Source organism: Aplidium turbinatum, chromosome 3 (genome assembly GCF_918807975.1).
Source record: "Aplidium turbinatum chromosome 3, kaAplTurb1.1, whole genome shotgun sequence".
In the NCBI taxonomy this organism is placed as follows: Eukaryota; Metazoa; Chordata; class Ascidiacea; order Aplousobranchia; family Polyclinidae; genus Aplidium; species Aplidium turbinatum.
The window spans coordinates 13,358,566-13,382,251 of record NC_137474.1 but is presented as its reverse complement, the minus strand read 5'-3'; the positions used below and the strand labels follow the sequence as shown (position 1 = coordinate 13,382,251).

The window sequence follows — 23,686 nt, the reverse complement described above, 5'->3', positions numbered from 1 at the left end:
GGGCGCCGGAACGATTTTTGACTGGGAGGGCAAGATTACGAAAAAAGGGCACTTTTGTTTACTAAAAGGCCAATTTTTTTTCAAGTTTTAAGATAAGACATAGCGATAATGCTAATCTATTAGCTCACTATGTATTGAGTAATGATAGCCTACTTGTGTCCGGTATACAAAGAAGGGCATTATGCTAAGTTATCATGATGTAACCTACTGTCAAGCCTTAAAGCAGCCTGCAGCCATGGCCGGTAAGTAGTGCTTGAATGACCGCCGGTGCTACCTCCTCAATCGGCCAAGTTTGGCCACCGGTCTCTTCTAGCCAATTATTTAATTTCGCAATAGAATGATCGTGGATTAACTGTGGAAAATATGTAGTATCAAAGAGTGGCGCAAAATTAGGTCAGCGCGTCATAATCGCCACTGTTGCACTGTGCGGGAATATTGATGGAATATATCCATCTGCGATCACCAGCTATAAGTCTTGTTTGTAATTCCCGACGTTTATTTTAACAAAGTCTTAATCCAAAGTGCTAATTTACATCGGCTGGCAATATTGTCGTTTTTATGTCGATTCGATGTTGTCGGACATTGAAGCGTTGTTAAAAAGGAGAACTAGGTTAGTTGACATCCGAGGGGAAAACATTTTTGGATCATATTATGCAAAAATTATGCTTCTTTTAGTAATGTCCTTCACATCATTGAAATACTTATTTTATTACCTTGCCGTCATCGTCAACACATGTCGAAAGCTGTTTTTCGTTGCTAAAAAGAATTCTAGGGGAGTGGCGAACTTTAAAATCAGCCACATTGGAGACACTCGTGCGAGTGTCGTTAGATAGTCCCGCAGTACTGGATTACAATCTATTGCGTGGTGCAACGATTCTATTGTAGGACGTCGCCCAGGCCCAGACTTCAACAACGCTAAGTGATCATTTTAGCACTGTTGCAAGTTTAATTCTATTTAGGCCTACTTGTACTATCGTTATTTTTTTTTTGTATTTTGGTCTCCAAGCACGCAGATTTGGCCGCCGAGAAGGAGCACCCGGTAGGCCACACTGGCTGCCAGAAAAAAACGAGTTTTAAGGCCTGTAGCCCACTGTGTTGCAAAATTTTGTGCCGTAAATATTATTTTGAAGCAAAAACGAATGATTATAATTAGGCTAAAAGCGAATAGCAGAAATTGTTATAATGCAAAATGTGCAGTAGCTTACATGACTTTAAAAGGGCACCATTGCCCCCCCCTGCCCCTCCATCTGCAGAAAAACTGAGGGCAGGGGGGCATCCGCCCACCAGGCCCCCCGCTTCCGGCGCCCCTGATCAAGGTCGTGAGTTCGGTTCTCACTCGAAGCATACATTTAAAAATACTTTTTTCAGGCATAACGGTTTTGACGTTTCATCTAATTGTAGCCATCAACTTCGAAAATAATTTTGTTAATTTCAATTTTAAATGCACTTCCAAAACTCATGCTTTCTTGTACCAATCCTTTGAAACAACAATGAAAAAAGAAGTGAAACCAAAAAGAAGATGTTAGACAATCACTATCCTAAAGATTTTCGAAACACTCATACCAACCGCTTTGTAACAGCAATACGAACCCTAAACGTATACCATGTGGAACCACGCAAGGTTCAATACTTGGCCTATAACTTATTTGTTTTCCTCATATTTTAATGACATTTGCCATTCGCTTTCGTCTTCATAAACCGGTAGCCACTTTAACAAGTCGAAATTATGCCACTGAAATTGACTACAATGCAACCGCCAACCAATCAGAACGTGTTATAAGAGGCTACCGTCCAATTGTGACCCTTCTAGCACTCATCCAGAGAATTAATGCTTGTTTTGAACTTTATTTGGTAATTACAGAAGAAAAAGAGCAATAGCAGTGGTGAGAATCGAACACGCGTCAATGAAATGACTATTTCTAGCCCTAACCCTAACCCCTAAGCCAACCAGCTGACAAAAAATCCCTCACTTAATTTGCTTTCTATCATCTTCTTTTCGCCATTTTTTACGTCACTTAAACCGTAGCTTATAATTGGTTGGCGGTTTCATTCTAGTCAATTTCAGTGGCAGAATTTCGACTTGTTAAAGTGGCTACCTCATAAACCATTCTGTTTGCAAATGGCAAAACTTTTTTTACGAGCTGAATCGCCAATAGTTTGAAATGTGGTTTTCGTAGTGTAGTGGTTATCACGTTCGCCTAACACGCGAAAGGTCCCCGGTTCGAGCCCGGGCGGAAACATTATCCATATTCCTTTAGTTTTGAACTAAAATCCCATCAACAGATGACGAACAAACACCACCGATCAAAATATCATTTTCAAATACTTTTATTTGAAGTTTAAAATCTAGATTAAATTGGGAAGCGCTTATCACTGCTTCACAAAATGCTACTTGAGACATAGAAATGGAGGTGCCGGGTATCGATCCCGGTACCTCGCGCATGCTAAGCGCGCGCTCTACCATCTGAGCTACACCGCCTTGCACAAAGCTGAGTGGTAATGAAAATCTCTTTTTAGTGAAAGACTCAATGATATTATCTGGTGGTATTCTATTAATAAAAATTCAAGTTCAACATGTAAACAGAGTTAGTTTGTTCACTGACTTTTCACACACCAAAACATATATGCATTTTTAGAGCAAATAGTGCATGATAAAAAATGAAAATCCTTGTATTTTAGATTTGATGATCATAAATGTCCACTTTTTCGTCGCCTTGATGGCGCAGTAGGTAGCGCGTGAGTCTCATAATCTCAAGGTCGTGAGTTCGATTCTCACTCGAGCCATACATTTAAAAATACTTTTTTCGAGCATAACGGTTTTGACGTTTCATCCAATTGTAGCCATCAACTTCGAAAATAATTTTGTTAATTTCAATTTTCAATGCACTTCCAAAACTCATGTTTTCTTGTACCAATCCTTTAAAACAACAATGAAAAAAGAAGTGAAACCAAAAAGAAGATGTTAGAAAATCACTATCCTAAAAATATTCGAAACACTCATACCAACCGCTTTGTAACAGCAGTACGAACCCTAAACGTATACCATGTAGAACCACGCAAGGTTCAATACTTGGCCTATAACTTATTTGTTTTTCTCATATTTTAATGACATTTGCCATTCGCTTTCGTCTTCATAAACCATTCTGTTTGCAAATGGCAAAATTTTTTTTACCAGCTGAATCGCCAATTGTTTGAAATGTGGTTTTCGTAGTGTAGTGGTTATCACGTTCGCCTAACACGCGAAAGGTCCCCGGTTCGAGCCCGGGCGGAAACATTTTTCATATTCCATTAGTTTTGAACTAAAATCCCATCAATAGATGACGAACAAACACTACCGATCAAAATATCATTTTCAAATACTTTTATCTGAAGTTTAAAATCTAGATTAAATTGGGAAGCACTTATCACTGCTTCACAAAATGCTACTTGAGACATAGAAATGGAGGTGCCGGGTATTGATCCCGGTTCCTCGCGCATGCTAAGCGCGCGCTCTACCATCTGAGCTACACCCCCTTGCACAAAGCTGAGTGGTAATGAAAATCTCTTTTTCCTGAAAGACTCAATGATATTATCTGGTGGTATTCTATTAATAAAAATTCAAGTTCAACATGTAAACAGAGTTAGTTTGTTCACTGACTTTTCACACACCAAAGCATATATGCATTTTTAGAACCAATAGTGCATGATAAAAACGTATGAAAAACCTTGTATTTTCGATTAGATGATCATAAATGTCCAATTTTTTGTCGCCTCGATGGCGCAGTAGGTAGCGCGTGAGTCTCATAATCTCAAGGTCGTGAGTTCGATCCTCACTCGAGGCATACATTTAAAAATACTATTTTCGGGCATAACGGTTTTGACGTTTCATCCAATTGTTTCATCTATCAACATCGAAAATAATTTTGTTAATTTCAATTTTAAATACACTTCCAAAACTCATGTTTTCTTATGCCAATTCTTTAAAACAACAATAAAAAAAGAAGTGGAACCAAAAAGAAGATGTTAGACAATCACTATCCTAAAGATATTCGAAAGACTCATACCAACCGCTTGTATAAGCAATACGAACTCTAAACGTGTACCATGTGGAACCACGCAAGGTTTAGTCGTTGGTCTATAAGCTTATTTGTTTTCCTCATATTTTAATGATATTTGCCATTCGCTTTCGTCTTCATAAATCATTCTGTTTGCAAATAGTAAAATATTTGGTGTCCGACAAATTGTACGTAAGCAATTGTTCGTAAAGCAATTGTTCGTAAGCAATTGTTCGTAAAACAATTGTTCGTAAAATTAATTCTTCGTAAAACAACTCTTCCTGAAGCATTTTTTCGTGTATGCAGTTAAAACTTGATGTATACGAAGAAATGCTTTACGAAGAGTTGTTTTAAGGATTTCATTTTACAAAAAACAGTTTACGAAGAATTGTTTTACGAACAATTGCTTACAAACAATTGCTTTACGAACAATTTAGACCGGGAGCCCGCGACGTCCACCCTAGGTGAAAAAGTTACCAATTTCTATTCATACAGCGATGTCCGTTGGTATGTGGGTACTCATAATCTGGAAGTCTGCCGAGCAGCCGGTGGTGGGTATGGAAATGGGGGGCATTTTTCATGGCCCAAAAAATGCGCTGGGTCAGCTGAAATAGTTACCGCTTGAAACTTAGTTGGTTGTAAAGTAAATTGTTTCTAGATGATTGTCTGGTATGTGACAGACATTTTTTGTGGTTGGGGGGCTCTGACAGACAAGTTTTATACTCCCCAAAATTTGCGCTAGGTCAGCTGAAAAAGTTACCGGATAAAACCAACTGATTATTAATCTGTGAGTGTTAAGCTTCACAAAAATTCATGTGACAGACAAGTTTGGTGGTGGGTGTCCCCTGACAGACGACCTAAAGTAGGTGACCCCCCTAACTGAGCTAGGTCAGCTAAAATAGTTACCGGATAAAACCAATTAAAAATTAATCTGTGAGTGTTAAGCTTCACAAAAATGTATGTGACAGACAAATTTGGTGGTGGGTGTCCCCTGACAGACGACCTGAAGTAAGTGACCCCCCTAACTTGAGCTAGGTCAGCTGAAATAGTTACCGGATAAAACCAATTGAAAAATAATGTGTGAGTGTTAAGCTTCACAAAAATGTATGTGACAGACAAATTTGGTGGTGGATGTACCCTGACAGACGACCTAAAATAGGTCTAGGTAGCCTAACCCCTTCCCTTTTTGCACTAAATCAATGACAGGAGTTTCCGCTAAAAAAACTTGAAGAAGTGTTTTGTTTTATGTGTGCACAACAGAAAATAAGTATTAGGTATAACAGGCAATTTAACTACTAATTTAATACCGGAATAAAAATGATGCAAATTGAGCAATCACCCAACTTGGGTTAGGGTTAGTTAGATCTATAATAACAATCACTGTTAAGGATAGCCATAGCCTATTAATACTTGAAAAGTTTTTGTCTGAATTTTTCGTCAACACTGAACAGTCTAGCCTATATAAGAAAAAATGTTGGGCAATAGTGGTGAGTTATTGACTAAAAAAATAATTTCAAGTCATATTCATCTTCCGAGTCGGAATTTCCGCTCCACTGTTCATCACAACTCTCAATGTCATCCTCATCACTTCTTTTCTCCGATTTACTAAATAGCTCAGATGGTATAGCTGCGCCTTCAAACCAGCCTGGAATGATAACTTCATTTGTTTTTGACCAGCCATAATAGTGACATTTTCTCGTTTTCTTTAACAATTCTGTGATTGCGTAACTGTTTCGCGGCATGCCGGCATCTTCGACTTGTTCTAAGCCTGCAAGATATCTTAACTCTGTTACAGAAGCAGGTCTCTGTGTAGCTGTGACACAACATCTTTTTATGGCACATTTTGAGTTCTGAAAGCTAATTATTCCTTTCACCTGCGACGCAGCGTCCCTATTCGCAGTTTGCTCTAAAGACAGATGGACTGCCGTCCTAGAGTAATCCTTTTGGTACGCCTAACTGAAAAAGCACCATTATCCAGTATAGCTCTCAGTTTCGGATCCGCGTTTTTTAGTTTGTTGTAGAACAACGATCCCCATCTTGCATAATTTAGACAATTCAGAGCGAAATATATTTCTAGAAGTATTGGTACAATAACAATGTAACCCCTTGCGTCGTTCATCCTGACGCATCTCTGCACTTCTCGATAGAGTCAGTTGATTAAGAACATGTAGGACCAATCACGTAGAACCTATAGTGTTCAGAACTGATAGGTTTCACTAAACACTTCATTCATGGACCTGTTAAAGCATTCTTCATACTTTTCCCGATGTTCGGTGACGACTGGATTGGCCAAGCATACTTCTACTTTATCAGGGTCAGTTGGAATAGTGGACATGACTTGCTGGAAGTTGTCAATTTCATCTGCATCTAAAGTTGTTAAGAATCGATCGTATAGCTTTCTTTCCATGACGTTGGCTATAATTTCGTGCACACGAGTACAGTAGCCTACACCTGTTGCAAAATTTCCTGTAATGAACCCTTGTAATGATCCCTCGGCAAGGATCTTTGACTCCGACAATATCGACTCTATCCCGCAATCATTTATGAAGGTTCCTTCTGCTCCGAAAAATGCAAGATCCATGTGGAAATTCCCAAGCATAATGAGGAGATTGTCAAAAAGAGGGCCTTCAATGGCTTGAATGGAGTAGGCTTTTTGTGTAACCAGGGGTGTGCATTGTGCAAGAGCTACGTCATGCGTCACCACGGCGTATTGTTGGTGAGTTTCAGTTGCAACTTTCATGGTTCTAACCAGTAACCAGTCTTTCTTTAACAACGTTATTGTTGGTTGGTAATCTTGTTATTGGGTCCATGTAACATATTCGCTGTAGCGGTAGACAATCCACTCTATTATTGTTCATGAAACCAGCATAGAGTGGAGTTGCAACATCTCTACTTTTGCTGAACCAATACATATCTAGCGGCTTCATTTTGCATGTCAAGATGGACTCTTTCTCCATTATTTCCTGAATATAATCAGATGCTTCTCCCACGGAACGTGAGTTTTACTTTCTTCCTGTGCTAAAGCGGAGTATGCAAATTCCGGCTCTAAACTTTTCACATCATTGTAGTTAATTGTGTGGCCTTCCCTGTTAGGTATCTGCAAAGTTAACTTGGAACCTGTCATTGCTTCTAAACCAAGTATTGTGTGCTTCCATGGCTTTACATGACCTCGACTGACGTTATACACAGCATCTGACTACATTGATTCAACTTTTCTTTCCATTGTGTCTGTGTGAGAATCACTGAATTTGGATTTCAACCCACATAATCGTGTGGTAGGCTATAGAAGAGTTGCAATCATTCAGGAAGTTTTGGGGCCATATCCTTCAAGCTCTCTACGATTGTTGGATTTGGGGTTTTGGTTTTGAGTAGCTCGTAAGCAAGTCAATATTTCACCTCGTAAGAGAAGTGCCGCTGCACGAATCTGATCATCTTGATTGGCACTATAATCACCTATCAGAGCATATTTTTCTTCTTGGGCAGAGAGAAGTGAGGTGTAAATAAAATTGCCTACTTATTGTTAGTGCTTTACCAAACTTATGAGAAATTTTCCTCACAAGGTTCTGTGTGGAGTTAGACCATAGCTCAACATCATTTCCTCCATTTATCAAAATACTCATATTTGTAAAGATTAAATAATATTGAAAATAGCATTGGCCTTTGCTTTTGCATCTCTTCCTCAACAAATTCGCATATTGTTAGGAAAGGAAGGTTGTGAGTTTGGCGAGATGAAATATTCCACTTTGTGGTGGTTTGGGGATTGCTTTTAGTCTCTCTATCAAAATGAACCCGGCAAGACTTGTGATACTCTGCTTCTTTGGCAATTAAGTCCACACCACTACGAATTAGTGATTTAATCCTTTCGTTTTTAGAAAACACTGCTCTTGACTTAAGTGATTCGCATCCATCCATCGTTGAGACCTTAACGGTATTTTCTTCTTTATTTTTGTATTTTTTTTGCTTGGGACAGCAAAATATGCAGGATCATTTCAATAAACCTATTTTGTCCGACTAAGGGAGCGAGCTTCTGCATCTTGTTAGCGAGCGAGCTTCTGCATCTTGTTAGGGAGCGAGCTTCTGCATCTCGACTTTAGCAGAAGATAAAGCAACTGCCTTAGGTTGAAATGTTCTTTTAACTGCTGTACAGGTAAACGTTTTGTGACATGACTGATGAAAGACACCTATGGGTAATGCAGAGGAACTTGTCTGGATGATTTTACGTGTGGTGACAGAAAAGCAATCGGATGATAATAATTGTAGTCGAATGCTTGCAATGTTTTTTCATGACCGTTCTTTTTTCATTGATTCAACGTCTGCAGACGTCTGCAGATTCAACGTCTGCAGACGTTGAATTAATGTAAAAAATGGATGATTTGCTGTCAATGTTTTTTCGAAAGGTTGCTTTTTACACTGTTTTTATATCATATTCTTCAAGTTAGCCTACTAATATTTATCCATACTCGTTAGATCGCCAATTTGTTGCGTAGCTTAAACTGAATTATCACTGGCTGCCTGTTTGAAAAGTCTTGTTCGTAGAATAACGGTTTGGAGGAATAAAAAACGTAGAGTACTTAATTATTTATTTTTTTGATGTCATATAGTAGCTTATTGTAGGGAGTTTCGAAAAAAGTGTTCATTCATGTTAAAAGTGTATCACACAGCTAAATGGTTAAGGCAGGGGCGTATCCTCAATGGAAGCAAGGGAAGCATTGCTTCCCCTGTCAAAATTGAAAAAAGAGAAGCTGATATTTTTCAGCAAAACGATTTCGTAATTTCTTTACCTAAATGCGATTTAGAACGGTTTTTAACTCATGCCCCCCCGTATGATTTTGAACTCGGTTTTAATTTTAAAAAAGTTGGAAGCCAACGGAAGCGAAGATTCGTATTGCATCCGTTGCTCTCGTTTTTGCAATAAGAAGAAACAAGTTTGAAAGAAAGGAAAAAAGCAGCGCAAAGTTTTCGCAATTTACGTTTCTTTTAACTAATCGCTGGAAGCGATTTAAAAATTGCTTCCAGTCGCGGGGTTGCCAGATTAGCCAAATTCCGCGAATTATTTTTTTTAAAATAACTTTTCAAAATGCATAATAATCAATATTTCTCTAATATTGTAACCTTACCAGATGAAACCATATTCAACATTGTTCAATACATGTTCTATACTTGTTTAATACTCGTAATGTGGCGGATCAAAACTCATCCGCTACTTTTATAGGCTAACTTGCTATTTTTTGGGCTACTTTCAGAATTATTTTTGCTACAATTTATTAAAATCCACTACAAGTTATAAAATATATATGTAAATTTTATTATTTTTGATAGAAACAGGTAAATATATCCATTTGGCCTTTTCTTTGTATTATTTTGGCTTTAAGACTTTTTCATAGTCTGGCAACTCTGCTCTGTTGGATGTTGTGCCAGTGAGCTATGTAATGAGAAAATCTAGGGCACCGTTATGGTTATAATATCGGCCTTGTAAGCAAAAGTTTGAGCCAAATGTTGGCTTTACACTGTTATCCTGGCTGGATAGACTTTGGAATAAGACAGGATATGTGAGGTCTAAGCTAGACTTGACTTTGTAGCTGAGTTTTTGGTGTTCTCTAATTATAGTCGCATTTTTGCCCTTTGCCCGTTCGTGTGTAAGAGCTACCTTTAACAAGTTAATAGCTGTTTATCTGCTAATAAATTTCATACAAAAATTACCCTAAAGGTGTTTCCAGAAAGCAGTATAATTCATTATTTGAGTGTAATTTTGCAAAAATTTTCCGGGGGAGCATGCCCCCGGACCCCCCTAGAAAACACGTGCCTTCGGCACGCTCTATTCCCCACGAGTTTTATTGCTTCCCTTGCTCAACCAACCAGGATACGCCACTGGGTTAAGGTATAGTGCTATAGTCAGATGATCAAGCGCTTTAACGAGTGAATTGTTAGTAATGTGTCGTTGCCCACTGTATCACAAAAGCAAATAATCCCTTTCAAACTAACTTAACAGCTTGCACTAGGACTGTAAAATTCCAATCACCAAACTCGCTAAAAGTAAGACAGCCGGATTTCTTACAAGATTTAAAAGTAAGACAACCGATCTCAGACAGCAAATCAACCATTTTTTAAATTGATTCAACGTCTGCAGACGTTAAACCAATGTAGAAAACAGTTGATTTACTGGCTAAGATTGTAGTGAGCCAAGCATATGCAAAAACGCTTGCTATAGTTCCTTGCACTGAAACTATTTTTATTTGTGTAGACAAATGAAGTAGATAAATCATGTTCTGTTACTTAGTATACCGTACTTCAAAAGCACAGCTAACAAATCCCTCCTATCAATTGACTTAGTGCAAACCTGGGGGTTACCTAGGCCATGGCCACCTGAAGATGAGGCCTGATTTGTCACATTTTGCAGATTTTGATTACAACTACTGCTAGTGTTTGACTGACATTTTCTGAGATGCTTTTACTTTTTGCGGTTTCCTGATGACATAAAACTTTTTTGTTGCCTTAGGGAAGCAGTAGCAAACGAGTAAAAGTAAGTTAAAAAACGCAAAATCAGACTGTTATTAAAAATTAACAGTCTGACTAAAATCTTTGAAATCAAATTTTCTTTGTTTTTCAACATGTGAGGGTGTTAAAACCTATTGTGTCATCTGAGAAAAAGAATAAAAAAAGCGTAAAAATCTAATTTTTAGAAAAATTTATTTAAACATTCGCCCAAAGTTAGAAAAACCTGAAAATTTCTGCAAAATGTGACAAATCAGGCCGTATCTTTAGATGGCCATGCCTAGGCCTATTTCAGGTCGTCTGTCAGGGAACACCCACCACCAAATTTGTCTGTCACATATATTTTTGTGAAGCTTAACACTCACACATTATTTTTCAATTGGTTTTATCCGGTAACTATTTCAGCTGACCTAGCTCAGTTAGGGGGGTCACCTACTTTAGGTCGTCTGTCAGGGGACACCCACCACCAAATTTGTCTGTCACATACATTTTTGTGAAGCTTAACACTCACACATTAATTTTCAATTGGTTTTATCCGGTAACTATTTTAGCTGACCTAGCTCAGTTAGGGGGGTTACCTACTTTAGGTCGTCTGTCAGGGGACACCCACCACCAAGTTTGTCTGTCACATATATTTTTGTGAAGCTTAACACTCACAGATTAATAATCAGTTGGTTTTATCCGGTAACTTTTTCAGCTGACCTAGCGCAAATTTTGGGGAGTATAAAACTTGTCTGTCAGAGCCCCCCACCACAAAAAATGTCTGTCACATACCAGACAATCATCTAGAAACAATTTACTTTACAACCAACTAAGTTTCAAGCGGTAACTATTTCAGCTGACCTAGCGCACTTTTTGGGCCATGAAAAATGCCCCCCATTCCCATACCCACCACCAGCGGCTCGGCAGACTTCCAGATTATGAGTACCCACATACCACCGGACATCGCTGTATGAATAGAAATTGGTAACTTTTTCACCTAGGGTGGAGGTCGCGGGCTCCCGGTCTAATTGCTTACGAACAATTTGCCTATAACCAAAATCTTTTTACGAGCTGAATCGCCAATTGTTTGAAATGTAGTTTTCGTAGTGTAGTGGTTATCACGTTCGCCTCACACGCGAAAGGTCCCCGGTTCGAGCCCGGGCGAAAACATTTTCCATATTCATTTAGTTTTGAACTTAAACACCATTAATTGATGAAGACAATGAAACATACACCACTGACCAAAATATCATTTTTAAATACAGTCGACTCCGCTTAATTCGGACACCGGATAACCCGGACAGCCGCTTTATTTGGCCACAATGCTCGGGAAGGTAACAAAAGTAAAAATTGCACGTAAAATACTTTCGTTAATTCGGACAATTCTCTGCTTAATTCGGACACAGGACACAGTATTTGAAGAATTACTGTACTATTTCAATCATATATGTGTGTGTTACACAGTAATATATTTGTTGAATCGCTTGGTATCGAAATACTGCACAATACAACTAACTAGAACGTATAATTCTTGTGCCTTTTATGAGATCAGTGCCAATTACTGCAGTATAGAGCAGCTGCAATTCATTTATTACGCAACAGAATGGTATTTTTAATGCGTTGTCTGCCTTTACGCATCCCAAGAAACGAACAATTGATTTTCCGCTTTAGCGGACAAAGCTGTTTCTCCGCTTAATTCGCCCAAAAGTGAGCGGAAACAAAGTGTCCGAATTAAGCGTAGTCGACTGTACTTATATCTGAAGTTTAGAATCTAGATTTTTGTTTATATTTGGGACGCTTATGGTCACTGCTTCACAAAATGGTGGTTGAGACATGGAAATGGAGGTGCCGGGTATGGATCCCAATTGTTTGAAATGTGGTTTTCGTAGTGTAGTGGTTATCACGTTCGCCTAACACGCGAAAGGTCCCCGGTTCGAGCCCGGGCGGAAACATTTTCCATATTCCTTTAGTTTTGAACTACAATCCCATCAATAGATGACGAACAAACACCACCGATCAAAATATCATTTTCAAATACTTTTATCTGAAGTTTAAAATCTAGATTAAACTGGGAAGCACTTATCACTGCTTCACAAAATGCTACTTGAGACATAGAAATGGAGGTGCCGGGTATTGATCCCGGTACCTCGCGCATGCTAAGCGCGCGCTCTACCATCTGAGCTACACCCCCTTGCACAAAGCTGAGTGGTAATGAAAATCTCTTTTTAGTGAAAGACCCAATGATATTATCTGGTGGTATTCTATTAATGAAAATTCAAGTTCAACATGTAAACAGAGTTAGTTTGTTCACTGACTTTTCACACACTAAAGCATATATGCATTTTTAGAGCAAATAGTGCATGATAAAAACGTATGAAAAACCTTGTATTTTCGGTTTCATGATCATAAATGTCCACTTTTTCGTCGCCTCGATGGCGCAGTAGGTAGCGCGTGAGTCTCATAATCTCAAGGTCGTGATTTCGATCCTCACTCGAGGCATACATTTAAAAATACTATTTTCAGGCATAACGGTTTTGACGTTTCATGCAATTGTAGCCATCAACTTCGAAAATAACTTTGTTAATTTCAAGTTTAAATGCTCTTCCAAAATTCATGTTTTCTTGTACCAATCCTTAAAACAACAATGAAAAAAAGTGGAACCAAAAAGAAGATGTTAGACAATCACTATCCTAAAGATATTCGAAACACTCATACCAACCGCATTGTAACAGCAATACGAACCCTAAACGTATAGCCTACCATGTGGAACCACGCAAGGTTCAATACTTGGCCTATAACTTATTTGTTTTCCTCATATTTTAATGACATTTGCCATTCGCTTTCGTCTTCATAAACCATTCTGTTTGCAAATGGCAAATTTTTTTTTACAAGCTGAATCGCCAATTGTTTGAAATGTGGTTTTCGTAGTGTAGTGGTTATCACGTTCGCCTAACACGCGAAAGATCCCCGGTTCGAGCCCGGGCGGAAACATTTTACATATTCCTATAGTTTTGAACTAAAATCCCATCAATAGATGACGAACAAACACCACCGATCAAAATATCATTTTCAAATACTTTTATCTGAAGTTTAAAATCTAGATTAAATTGGGAAGCGCTTATCACTGCTTCACAAAATGCTACTTGAGACATAGAAATGGAGGTGCCGGGTATCGATCCGGTACCTCGCGCATGCTAAGTGCGCGCTCTACCATCTGAGCTACAACCCCTTGCACAAAGCTGAGTGGTAATGAAAATCTGTCTTTAGTAAAAGACTCAATGATATTATCTGGTGGTATTCTATTAATAAAAATTCAAGTTCAACATGTAAACAGAGTTAGTTTGTTCACTGACTTTTCACACACCAAAGCATATATGCATTTTTAGAGCCAATAGTGCATGATAAAAACGTATGAAAATCCTTGTTTTTTCGGTTTCATGATCATAAATGTCCACTTTTTCGTCGCCTCGATGGCGCAGTAGGTAGCGCGTGAGTCTCATAATCTCAAGGTCGTGATTTCGATCCTCACTCGAGGCATACATTTAAAAATACTATTTTCAGGCATAACGGTTTTGACGTTTCATGCAATTGTAGCCATCAACTTCGAAAATAACTTTGTTAATTTCAAGTTTAAATGCTCTTCCAAAATTCATGTTTTCTTGTACCAATCCTTAAAACAACAATGAAAAAAAGTGGAACCAAAAAGAAGATGTTAGACAATCACTATCCTAAAGATATTCGAAACACTCATACCAACCGCATTGTAACAGCAATACGAACCCTAAACGTATAGCCTACCATGTGGAACCACGCAAGGTTCAATACTTGGCCTATAACTTATTTGTTTTCCTCATATTTTAATGACATTTGCCATTCGCTTTCGTCTTCATAAACCATTCTGTTTGCAAATGGCAAATTTTTTTTTACAAGCTGAATCGCCAATTGTTTGAAATGTGGTTTTCGTAGTGTAGTGGTTATCACGTTCGCCTAACACGCGAAAGATCCCCGGTTCGAGCCCGGGCGGAAACATTTTCCATATTCCTATAGTTTTGAACTAAAATCCCATCAATAGATGACGAACAAACACCACCGATCAAAATATCATTTTCAAATACTTTTATCTGAAGTTTAAAATCTAGATTAAATTGGGAAGCGCTTATCACTGCTTCACAAAATGCTACTTGAGACATAGAAATGGAGGTGCCGGGTATCGATCCGGTACCTCGCGCATGCTAAGTGCGCGCTCTACCATCTGAGCTACAACCCCTTGCACAAAGCTGAGTGGTAATGAAAATCTGTTTTTAGTAAAAGACTCAATGATATTATCTGGTGGTATTCTATTAATAAAAATTCAAGTTCAACATGTAAACAGAGTTAGTTTGTTCACTGACTTTTCACACACCAAAGCATATATGCATTTTTAGAGCCAATAGTGCATGATAAAAACGTATGAAAATCCTTGTTTTTTCGGTTTCATGATCATAAATGTCCACTTTTTCGTCGCCTCGATGGCGCAGTAGGTAGCGCGTGAGTCTCATAATCTCAAGGTCGTGATTTCGATCCTCACTCGAGGCATACATTTAAAAATACTATTTTCAGGCATAACGGTTTTGACGTTTCATGCAATTGTAGCCATCAACTTCGAAAATAACTTTGTTAATTTCAAGTTTAAATGCTCTTCCAAAATTCATGTTTTCTTGTACCAATCCTTAAAACAACAATGAAAAAAAGTGGAACCAAAAAGAAGATGTTAGACAATCACTATCCTAAAGATATTCGAAACACTCATACCAACCGCATTGTAACAGCAATACGAACCCTAAACGTATACCATGTGGAACCACGCAAGGTTCGATACTTGGCCTATAACTTATTTGCTTTCCTCATATTTTAATGACATTTGCCATTCGCTTTCGTCTTCATAAACCATTCTGTTTGCAAATGGCAAATTTTTTTTTACGAGCTGAATCGCCAATTGTTTGAAATGTGGTTTTCGTAGTGTAGTGGTTATCACGTTCGCCTAACACGCGAAAGATCCCCGGTTCGAGCCCGGGCGGAAACATTTTCCATATTCCTATAGTTTTGAACTAAAATCCCATCAATAGATGACGAACAAACACCACCGTTCAAAATATCATTTTCAAATACTTTTATCTGAAGTTTAAAATCTAGATTAAATTGGGAAGCGCTTATCACTGCTTCACAAAATGCTACTTGAGACATAGAAATGGAGGTGCCGGGTATTGATCCGGTACCTCGCGCATGCTAAGCGCGCGCTCTACCATCTGAGCTACACCGCCTTGCACAAAGCTGAGTGGTAATGAAAATCTGTTTTTAGTAAAAGACTCAATGATATTATCTGGTGGTATTCTATTAATAAAAATTCAAGTTCAACATGTAAACAGAGTTAGTTTGTTCACTGACTTTTCACACACCAAAGCATATATGCATTTTTAGAACCAATAGTGCATGATAAAAATGTTAGAAAAGCCTTGTATTTTCGATTAGATGATCATAAATGTCCACTTTTTTTGTAGCCTCGATGGCGCAGTAGGTAGCGCGTGAGTCTCATAATCTCAAGGTCGTGATTTCGATCCTCACTCGAGGCATACATTTAAAAATACTATTTTCGGGCATAACGGTTTTGACGTTTCATCCAATTGTTTCATCCATCAACATCGAAAATAATTTTGTTAATTTCAATTTTAAATACACTTCCAAAACTCATGTTTTCTTATGCCAATCCTTTAAAACAACAATGAAAATTGAAGTGGAACCAAAATAAAGATGTTAGACAATCACTATCCTAAAGATATCCGAAAGACTCATACCAACCGCTTTGTAAAAGCAATACGAACTCTAAACGTGTACCATGTGGAACCACGCAAGGTTCAGTCGTTGGTCTATAAGCTTATTTGTTTTCCTCATATTTTACTGATATTTGCCATTCGCTTTCGTCTTCATAAACCATTCTGTTTGCAAATAGTAAAATCTTTGGTGTCCGACAAATTGTTCGTAAGCAATTGTTCGTAAAGCAATTGTTCGTAAGCAATTGCTCGTAAAACAATTGTTCGTAAAATTAATTCTTCGTAAAACAATTCTTCCTAAAAAGTTTTTTGTGCATGCAGTTAAAACTTGATGTATACGAACAATTGCTTACGAACAATTGTTTTACGAACAATTGCTTTCGAACAATTTGCCTACAACCAAAACCTTTTTACCAGCTGAATCGCCAATTGTTTGAAATGTAGTTTTCGTAGTGTAGTGGTTATCACGTTCGCCTCACACGCGAAAGGTCCCCGGTTCGAGCCCGGGCGAAAACATTTTCCATATTCGTTTAGTTTTGAACTTAAATACCATTAATTGATGAAGACAATGAAACATACGGTACCCGGTCATTTGGTCAACAGGACGTTTGGTCGACAGGACGTTAGGTCGACACAACGATTTATTTTAGGGTTAGGGTTAGTTAACTAACCATAAACCAAATCTAACCTTGACTCTAACCTTAACCCAAAAATGAATCGTTCTGTCGACCTAACGTCCTGTCGACCAAACGTCCTTTCGACCAAACGTCCTGTCGACCAAACGACCGTGCACCGAAACATACACCACTGACCAAAATATCATTTTCAAATACAGTCGACTCCGCTTAATTCGGACACCGGATAACTCGGACAGCCGCTTTATTCGGCCACAATGCTCCGGAACAGAACAAAAGTAAAAATTGCACATAAAAGACTTCCGTTAACTCGGACAATTCTCCGCTTAATTCGGACACAGGACACAGTATTTGAAGAATTACTGTACTATTTCAATCACATATGTGTGTGTTACACAGTAACATATTTGTTGAATCCCTTGGTATCGAAATACTGCACAGTGCACAATACAATTAATTAGAACGTATAATTCTTGTGCCTTTTATGAGATCAGTGCCAATTACTGCAGTATAGAGCAGCTGCAATTCATTTATTACGCAACAGAATGGTATTTTTAATGCGTTGTCTGCCTTTACGCATACCAAGAAACAAACAATTGATTTTCCGCTTAATTCGGCCAAAAGTGAGCGGAACCAAAGTGTCCGAATTAAGCGTAGTCGACTGTACTTATATCTGAAGTTTAGAATCTAGAATTTTGTTTAAATTTGGGACGCTTGGTCACTGCTTCACAAAATGGTGGTTGAGACATGGAAATGGAGGTGCCGGGTATCGATCCCGGTACCTCGCGCATGCTAAGCGCGCGCTCTACCATCTGAGCTACACCCCCTTGCACAAAGCTAAGTGGTAAGGAAAATCTCTTTTTTGTAAAAGACTCAATGATATTATCTGGTGGTATTCTATTAATAAAAATTCAAGTTCAACATGTAAACAGAGTTAGTTTGTTCATTGACTTTTCACACACCAAAGCATATACGCATTGTTAGAGCCAATAGTGCATGATAAAAACGTATGAAAAACCTTGTATTTTCGGTTTCATGATCATAAATGTCCACTTTTTGTCGCCTCGATGTCGTAGTAGATAGCGCGTGAGTCTCATATTCTCAATGTCGTGAGTTCGATCCTCACTCGAGGCATACATTTAAAAATACTATTTTCGGGCATAACGGTTTTGACGTTTCATCCAATTGTAGCCATCAACATCGAAAATAATTTTGTTAATTTCAAGTTTAAATGCACTTCCAAAATTCATGTTTTCATGTACCAATCCTTAAAACAACAATGAAAAAAGAAGTGAAACCAAAAAGAAGATGTTAGACAATCACTATCCTAAAGATATTCGAAACACTCATACCAACCGCTTTGTAACAGCAATACAAACCCTAAACGTATACCATGTGGAACCACGCAAGGTTCAATACTTGGCCTATAACTTATTTGTTTTCCTCATATTTTAATGACATTTGCCATTCGCTTTCGTCTTCATAAACCATTCAGTTTGCAAATGGCAAAATTTTTTTTACGAGCTGAATCGCCAATTGTTTGAAATGTGGTTTTCGTAGTGTAGTGGTTATCACGTTCGCCTAACACGCGAAAGGTCCCCGGTTCGAGCCCGGGCGGAAACATTTTCCATATTCCTATAGTTTTGAACTAAAATCCAATCAATAGATGACGAACAAACACCACCGATCAAAATATCATTTTCAAATACTTTTATCTGAAGTTTAAAATCTAGATTAAATTGGGAAGCGCTTATCACTGCTTCACAAAATGATACTTGAGACATAGAAATGGAGGTGCCGGGTATCGATCCCGGTACCTCGCGCATGCTAAGCGCGCGCTCTACCATCTGAGCTACACCCCCTTGCACAAAGCTGAGTGGTAATGATAATCTCTTTTTAGTGAAAGACTCAATGATATTATCTGGTGGTATTCTATTAATAAAAATTCAAGTTCAACATGTAAACAGAGTTAGTGTGTTCACTGACTTTTCACACACCAAAGCATATATGCATTTTTAGAGCAAATAGTGCATGATAAAAACGTATGAAAAACCTTGTATTTTCGGTTTCATGATCATAAATGTCCACTTTTTCGTCGCCTCGATGGCGCAGTAGGTAGCGCGTGAGTCTCATAATCTCAAGGTCGTGAGTTCGATCCTCACTCGAGGCATACATTTAAAAATACTATTTTCAGGTATAACGGTTTTGATGTTTCATCCATCAACATCGAAAAATTTTTTGTTAATTTCAATCTTAAATACACTTCCAAAACTCATGTTTTCTTGTACCAATCCTTTAAAACAACAATGAAAAAAAAAGTGGAACCAAAAAGAAGATGTTAGACAATCACTATCCTAAAGATATCCGAAAGACTCATACCAACCGCTTTGTAAAAGCAATACGAACTCTAAACGTGCACCATGTGGAACCACGCAAGGTTCAGTCGTTGGTCTATAAGCTTATTTGTTTTCCTCATATCTTAATGATATTTGCCATTCGCTTTCGTCTTCATAAACCATTCTGTTTGCAAATGGTAAAATCTTTGGTGTCCGACAACTTGTTCGTAAGCAATTGTTCGTAAAGCAATTGTACGTAAGCATTTGTTCGTAAAACAATTGTTCGTAAAAATAATTCTTCGTAAAACAATTCTTCCTGATGCATTTTTTCGTGCATGCAGTTAAAACTTGATGTATACGAAGAAATGCTTAACGAAGAGTTGTTTTACGGATTTCATTTTACAAAAAACAGTTTACGAACAATTGTTTTACGAACAATTGCTTACAAACAATTGCTTTACGAACAATTGCTTACGAACAATTTGCCTATAACTAAAATCTTTTTACGAGCTGAATCGCCAATTGTTTGAAATGTAGTTTTCGTAGTGTAGTTTATATTTGTTGAATCGCTTGGTATCGAAATACTGCACAATACAACTAACTAGAACGTATAATTCTTGTGCCTTTTATGAGATCAGTGCCAATTACTGCAGTATAGAGCAGCTGCAATTCATTTATTACGCAACAGAATGGTATTTTTAATGCGTTGTCTGCCTTTACGCATACCGAGAAACGAACAATTGATTTTCCGCTTAATGCGGACAAAGCTGTTTCTCCGCTTAATTCGCCCAAAAGTGAGCGGAAACAAAGTGTCCGAATTAAGCGGAGTCGACTGTACTTATATCTGAAGTTTAGAATCTAGATTTTTGTTTAAATTTGGGACGATTGGTCACTGCTTCACAAAATGGTGGTTAAGACATGGAAATGGAGGTGCCGGGATTCTATTAATAAAAATTCAAGTTCAACATGTAAACAGAGTTAGTGTGTTCACTGACTTTTCACACACCAAAGCATATATGCATTTTTAGAGCCAATAGTGCATGATAAAAAACGTATGAAAAACCTTGTATTTTCGGTTTCATGATCATAAATGTCCACTTTTTCGTCGCCTCGATGTCGTAGTAGGTAGCGCGTGAGTCTCGTATTCTCAATGTCGTGAGTTTGATCCTCACTCGAGGCATACATTTAAAAATACTATTTTCGGGCATAACGGTTTTGACGTTTCATCCAATTGTAGCCATCAACTTCGAAAATAATTTTGTTAATTTCAAGTTTAAATGCACTTCCAAAATTCATGTTTTCATGTACCAATCCTTAAAACAACAATGAAAAAAAAAGTGAAACCAAAAAGAAGATGTTAGAAAATCACTATCCTAAAGATATTCGAAACACTCATACCAACCGCTTTGTAACAGCAATACGAACCCTAAACGTATACCATGTGGAACCACGCAAGGTTCAATACTTGGCCTATAACTTATTTGTTTTCCTCATAATTTAATGACATTTGCCATTCGCTTTCGTCTTCATAAACCATCCTGTTTGCAAATGGCAAATTTTTTTTTACGAGCTGAATCGCCAATAGTTTGAAATGTGGTTTTCGTAGTGTAGTGGTTATCACGTTCGCCTAACACGCGAAAGGTCCCCGGTTCGAGCCCGGGCGGAAACATTTTCCATATTCCTTTAGTTTTGAACTAAAATCCCATCAACAGATGACGAACAAACACCACCGATCAAAATATCATTTTCAAATACTTTTATCTGAAGTTTAAAATCTAGATTAAACTGGGAAGCACTTATCACTGCTTCACAAAATGCTATTTGAGACATGGAAATGGAGGTGCCGGGTATTGATGCCGGTACCTCGCGCATGCTAAGCGCGCGCTCTACCATCTGAGCTACACCCCTTGCACAAAGCTGAGTGGTAATGAAAATCTCTTTTTAGTGAAAGACTCAATGATATTATCTGGTGGTATTCTATTAATAAAAATTCAAGTTCAACATGTAAACAGAGTTAGTTTGTTCACTGACTTTTCACACACCAAAGCATATATGGATTTTTAGAACCAATAGTGCATGATAAAAACATTAGAAAAACCTTGTATTTTCGATTAGATGATCATAAATGTCCAATTTTTTGTCACCTCGATGGCGCAGTAGGTAGCGTGTGAGTCTCATAATCTCAAGGTCGTGAGTTCGATCCTCACTCGAGGCATACATTTAAAAATACTATTTTCGGGCATAACGGTTTTGACGTTTCATCCAATTGTTTCATCCATCAACATCGAAAATAATTTTGTTCATTTCAATTTTAAATACACTTCCAAAACTCATGTTTTCTTATGCCATTTCTTTACAACAACAATGAAAAAAAAAGTGGAACCAAAAAGAAGATGTTAGACAATCACTATCCTAAAGATATCCGAAAGACTCATACCAACCGCTTGTAAAAGCAATACGAACTCTAAACGTGTACCATGTGGAACCACGCAAGGTTTAGTCGTTGGTCTATAAGCTTATTTGTTTTCCTCATATTTTAATGATATTTGCCATTCGCTTTCGTCTTCATAAATCATTCTGTTTGCAAATAGTAAAATCTTTGGTGTCCGACAAATTGTACGTAAGCAATTGTTCGTAAAGCAATTGTTCGTAAGCAATTGTTCGTAAAACAATTGTTCGTAAAATTAATTCTTCGTAAAATAACTTTTCCTGAAGCATTTTTTCGTGCATGCAGTTAAAACTTGATGTATACGAACAATTGCTTTCGAACAATTTGCCTATAACTAAAACCTTTTTACCAGCTGAATCGCCAATTGTTTGAAATGTAGTTTTCGTAGTGTAGTGGTTATCACGTTCGCCTCACACGCGAAAGGTCCCCGGTTCGAGCCCGGGCGAAAACATTTTCCATATTCGTTTAGTTTTGGACTTAAATACCATTAATTGATGAAGACAATGAAACATACACCACTGACCAAAATATCATTTTTAAATACAGTCGACTCCGCTTAATTCGGACACTGGATAACCCGGACAGCCGCTTTATTCGGCCACAATGCTCGGGAAGGGAACAAAAGGAAAAATTGCACGTAAAATACTTCCGTTAATTCGGACAATTCTCTGCTTAATTCGGACACAGGACACAGTATTTGAAGAATTGCTGTACTATTTCAATCATATATGTGTGTGTTACACAGTAATATATTTGTTGAATCGCTTGGTATCGAAATACTGCACAATACAACTAACTAGAACGTATAATTCTTGTGCCTTTTATGAGATCAGTGCCAATTACTGCAGTATAGAGCAGCTGCAATTCATTTATTACGCAACAGAATGGTATTTTTAATGCGTTGTCTGCCTTTACGCATACCAAGAAACGAACAATTGATTTTCCGCTTAAGCGGACAGAGCTGTTTCTCCGCTTAATTCGCCCAAAAGTGAGCGGAAACAAAGTGTCCGAATTAAGCGTAGTCGACTGTACTTATATCTGAAGTTTAGAATCTAGAATTTTGTTTATATTTGGGACGCTTATGGTCACTGCTTCACAAAATGGTGGTTGAGACATGGAAATGGAGGTGCCGGGTATGGATCCCGATTGTTTGAAATGTGGTTTTCGTAGTGTAGTGGTTATCACGTTCGCCTAACACGCGAAAGGTCCCCGGTTCGAGCCCGTGCGGAAACATTTTCCATATTCCTTTAGTTTTGAACTAAAATCCCATCAATAGATGACGAACAAACACCACCGATCAAAATATCATTTTCAAATACTTTTATTTGAAGTTTAAAATCTAGATTAAATTGGGAAGCACTTATCACTGCTTCACAAAATGCTACTTGAGACATAGAAATGGAGGTGCCGGGTATTGATCCCGGTACCTCGCGCATGCTAAGCGCGCGCTCTACCATCTGAGCTACACCCCCTTGCACAAAGCTGAGTGGTAATGAAAATCTCTTTTTAGTGAAAGACTCAATGATATTATCTGGTGGTATTCTATTAATAAAAATTCAAGTTCAACATGTAAACAAAGTTAGTTTGTTCACTGACTTTTCACACACCAAAGCATATATGCATTTTTAGAACCAATAGTGCATGATAAGAACATTAGAAAAACCTTGTATTTTCGGTTTCATGATCATAAATGTCCAATTTTTTGTCGCCTCGATGGCGCAGTAGGTAGCGCGTGAGTCTCATAATCTCAAGGTCGTGAGTTCGATCCTCACTCGAGGCATACATTTAAAAATACTATTTTCAGGCATAACGGTTTTGACGTTTCATCCAATTGTTTCATCCATCAACATCGAAAATAATTTTGTTAATTTCAATTTTAAATACACTTCCAAAACTCATGTTTTCTTATGCCAATTCTTTAAAACAACAATGAAAAAAAAGTGGAACCAAA

At 37.9% G+C, this 23,686-nt stretch overlaps 28 non-coding genes across 28 annotated transcripts; 22 read left to right on the top strand and 6 right to left on the bottom strand.

The window, feature by feature from the left end:
• Positions 1-2,167: 2,167 nt before the first annotated feature.
• Positions 2,168-2,240, top strand: Trnav-aac (transfer RNA valine (anticodon AAC)). The gene has a single exon. It is a non-coding gene; the product is annotated as a tRNA-Val (tRNA).
• A 166-nt stretch (positions 2,241-2,406) lies between these two features.
• On the bottom strand, positions 2,407-2,479 carry Trnaa-agc (transfer RNA alanine (anticodon AGC)). The gene has a single exon. It is a non-coding gene; the product is annotated as a tRNA-Ala (tRNA).
• A 232-nt stretch (positions 2,480-2,711) lies between these two features.
• Trnam-cau (transfer RNA methionine (anticodon CAU)) lies at positions 2,712-2,784 on the top strand. The gene has a single exon. It is a non-coding gene; the product is annotated as a tRNA-Met (tRNA).
• A 417-nt stretch (positions 2,785-3,201) lies between these two features.
• On the top strand, positions 3,202-3,274 carry Trnav-aac (transfer RNA valine (anticodon AAC)). The gene has a single exon. It is a non-coding gene; the product is annotated as a tRNA-Val (tRNA).
• Positions 3,275-3,440: 166 nt separating this feature from the next.
• On the bottom strand, positions 3,441-3,513 carry Trnaa-agc (transfer RNA alanine (anticodon AGC)). Its single transcript has one exon. It is a non-coding gene; the product is annotated as a tRNA-Ala (tRNA).
• A 235-nt stretch (positions 3,514-3,748) lies between these two features.
• On the top strand, positions 3,749-3,821 carry Trnam-cau (transfer RNA methionine (anticodon CAU)). The gene has a single exon. It is a non-coding gene; the product is annotated as a tRNA-Met (tRNA).
• A 7,784-nt stretch (positions 3,822-11,605) lies between these two features.
• Positions 11,606-11,678, top strand: Trnav-cac (transfer RNA valine (anticodon CAC)). The gene has a single exon. It is a non-coding gene; the product is annotated as a tRNA-Val (tRNA).
• Positions 11,679-12,387: 709 nt separating this feature from the next.
• Positions 12,388-12,460, top strand: Trnav-aac (transfer RNA valine (anticodon AAC)). Its single transcript has one exon. It is a non-coding gene; the product is annotated as a tRNA-Val (tRNA).
• Positions 12,461-12,626: 166 nt separating this feature from the next.
• On the bottom strand, positions 12,627-12,699 carry Trnaa-agc (transfer RNA alanine (anticodon AGC)). Its single transcript has one exon. It is a non-coding gene; the product is annotated as a tRNA-Ala (tRNA).
• Positions 12,700-12,934: 235 nt separating this feature from the next.
• Trnam-cau (transfer RNA methionine (anticodon CAU)) lies at positions 12,935-13,007 on the top strand. The gene has a single exon. It is a non-coding gene; the product is annotated as a tRNA-Met (tRNA).
• A 419-nt stretch (positions 13,008-13,426) lies between these two features.
• Positions 13,427-13,499, top strand: Trnav-aac (transfer RNA valine (anticodon AAC)). Its single transcript has one exon. It is a non-coding gene; the product is annotated as a tRNA-Val (tRNA).
• A 473-nt stretch (positions 13,500-13,972) lies between these two features.
• Trnam-cau (transfer RNA methionine (anticodon CAU)) lies at positions 13,973-14,045 on the top strand. The gene has a single exon. It is a non-coding gene; the product is annotated as a tRNA-Met (tRNA).
• A 419-nt stretch (positions 14,046-14,464) lies between these two features.
• Trnav-aac (transfer RNA valine (anticodon AAC)) lies at positions 14,465-14,537 on the top strand. The gene has a single exon. It is a non-coding gene; the product is annotated as a tRNA-Val (tRNA).
• A 473-nt stretch (positions 14,538-15,010) lies between these two features.
• On the top strand, positions 15,011-15,083 carry Trnam-cau (transfer RNA methionine (anticodon CAU)). The gene has a single exon. It is a non-coding gene; the product is annotated as a tRNA-Met (tRNA).
• Positions 15,084-15,497: 414 nt separating this feature from the next.
• Trnav-aac (transfer RNA valine (anticodon AAC)) lies at positions 15,498-15,570 on the top strand. Its single transcript has one exon. It is a non-coding gene; the product is annotated as a tRNA-Val (tRNA).
• Positions 15,571-16,044: 474 nt separating this feature from the next.
• Positions 16,045-16,117, top strand: Trnam-cau (transfer RNA methionine (anticodon CAU)). The gene has a single exon. It is a non-coding gene; the product is annotated as a tRNA-Met (tRNA).
• A 641-nt stretch (positions 16,118-16,758) lies between these two features.
• On the top strand, positions 16,759-16,831 carry Trnav-cac (transfer RNA valine (anticodon CAC)). The gene has a single exon. It is a non-coding gene; the product is annotated as a tRNA-Val (tRNA).
• An 873-nt stretch (positions 16,832-17,704) lies between these two features.
• On the bottom strand, positions 17,705-17,777 carry Trnaa-agc (transfer RNA alanine (anticodon AGC)). The gene has a single exon. It is a non-coding gene; the product is annotated as a tRNA-Ala (tRNA).
• Positions 17,778-18,500: 723 nt separating this feature from the next.
• Trnav-aac (transfer RNA valine (anticodon AAC)) lies at positions 18,501-18,573 on the top strand. Its single transcript has one exon. It is a non-coding gene; the product is annotated as a tRNA-Val (tRNA).
• Positions 18,574-18,739: 166 nt separating this feature from the next.
• Positions 18,740-18,812, bottom strand: Trnaa-agc (transfer RNA alanine (anticodon AGC)). Its single transcript has one exon. It is a non-coding gene; the product is annotated as a tRNA-Ala (tRNA).
• A 235-nt stretch (positions 18,813-19,047) lies between these two features.
• Positions 19,048-19,120, top strand: Trnam-cau (transfer RNA methionine (anticodon CAU)). The gene has a single exon. It is a non-coding gene; the product is annotated as a tRNA-Met (tRNA).
• Positions 19,121-20,393: 1,273 nt separating this feature from the next.
• Positions 20,394-20,466, top strand: Trnat-cgu (transfer RNA threonine (anticodon CGU)). The gene has a single exon. It is a non-coding gene; the product is annotated as a tRNA-Thr (tRNA).
• A 416-nt stretch (positions 20,467-20,882) lies between these two features.
• On the top strand, positions 20,883-20,955 carry Trnav-aac (transfer RNA valine (anticodon AAC)). Its single transcript has one exon. It is a non-coding gene; the product is annotated as a tRNA-Val (tRNA).
• A 473-nt stretch (positions 20,956-21,428) lies between these two features.
• On the top strand, positions 21,429-21,501 carry Trnam-cau (transfer RNA methionine (anticodon CAU)). Its single transcript has one exon. It is a non-coding gene; the product is annotated as a tRNA-Met (tRNA).
• Positions 21,502-22,113: 612 nt separating this feature from the next.
• Trnav-cac (transfer RNA valine (anticodon CAC)) lies at positions 22,114-22,186 on the top strand. The gene has a single exon. It is a non-coding gene; the product is annotated as a tRNA-Val (tRNA).
• Positions 22,187-22,895: 709 nt separating this feature from the next.
• Positions 22,896-22,968, top strand: Trnav-aac (transfer RNA valine (anticodon AAC)). Its single transcript has one exon. It is a non-coding gene; the product is annotated as a tRNA-Val (tRNA).
• Positions 22,969-23,134: 166 nt separating this feature from the next.
• On the bottom strand, positions 23,135-23,207 carry Trnaa-agc (transfer RNA alanine (anticodon AGC)). The gene has a single exon. It is a non-coding gene; the product is annotated as a tRNA-Ala (tRNA).
• A 235-nt stretch (positions 23,208-23,442) lies between these two features.
• Positions 23,443-23,515, top strand: Trnam-cau (transfer RNA methionine (anticodon CAU)). Its single transcript has one exon. It is a non-coding gene; the product is annotated as a tRNA-Met (tRNA).
• Positions 23,516-23,686: the final 171 nt, after the last annotated feature.